Source organism: Stegastes partitus, unplaced genomic scaffold (genome assembly GCF_000690725.1).
Source record: "Stegastes partitus isolate 25-593 unplaced genomic scaffold, Stegastes_partitus-1.0.2 Scaffold1510, whole genome shotgun sequence".
In the NCBI taxonomy this organism is placed as follows: domain Eukaryota; kingdom Metazoa; phylum Chordata; class Actinopteri; family Pomacentridae; genus Stegastes; species Stegastes partitus.
In genome coordinates this window covers 40,251-41,162 of record NW_007579241.1, presented here as the reverse complement: position 1 = coordinate 41,162, position 912 = coordinate 40,251, and positions in this window count along the sequence as shown.

Sequence of the window (912 nt, the reverse complement as noted above, 5' to 3'; positions counted from 1 at the left end):
CTCCGCCCCCCTAGTGAGGGTTAAGGTGTAGATAATAATAATAATAATAATAACAACAATTGCAGGTCTTTCTGCTCTGTTTACAGCCGTCACCATGGAAACGGTGGAGTCTGTCCTCAGAGGTGACATCAGCAGAAAATCACCGTTTTTTTAACGTTTCATTCCTCAAATGAAGCCACTGGACTGAACCAACGTCAGGTTCTGAGGGTCTGAACGTGTCGTTGGATAAACTGACAGATTTATTGTGACTCCAGCAGCCGCTGAGCATCATGGGAAGTGTAGTATTTATTAACCAGAGAAGATCCAATAAAACCACCACCTGCTTAAATTTTTATTTTTTAATCTTAAATTTCGTCACGCACCATGTTTGATGACAATAAAGCATTCTATTCTATTCTATTCTATTCTATTCTATTCTATTCTTATTGATGATGCTGCTGCCGCTTCACATGAAGCATCTCCAGCTGGAACGTCTCCAGTCTCATCCTGAAACCAGGAGCCACCTCCTGAGGGTTGCCCTAACCCTAACTGTCTGTGGACCGATCAGGACTTGGTCCTTTTAAACAACTCTTAGTTGATAAAGTTTTCATTTCTGTTGATGCTCTTCAGGCTAAACGTGATCTTCCACAATCTCCTTTACTGAGATGTTTTCACGCTCACCACAACCCGACTCCCTCACACATCCGATCTCATCCTGCAGCTCGTGGATCATCTCAGTCGTGGTCAGATCACAGCATCTCCTCTCGCAGTCAGAAACACTTGTGAACCAGAGGTTCATGTTGCTGTCTGGGCTGACTGGTGGCAGAAGGTCCTGGATGGAGTCACGACTACGTGTCCCTGACTAGTCGGACCCTGACTCAGTTTGAGGTCTCACAGGACTCGTTTCACACGGTGATCTGTGTGACAGGTGCT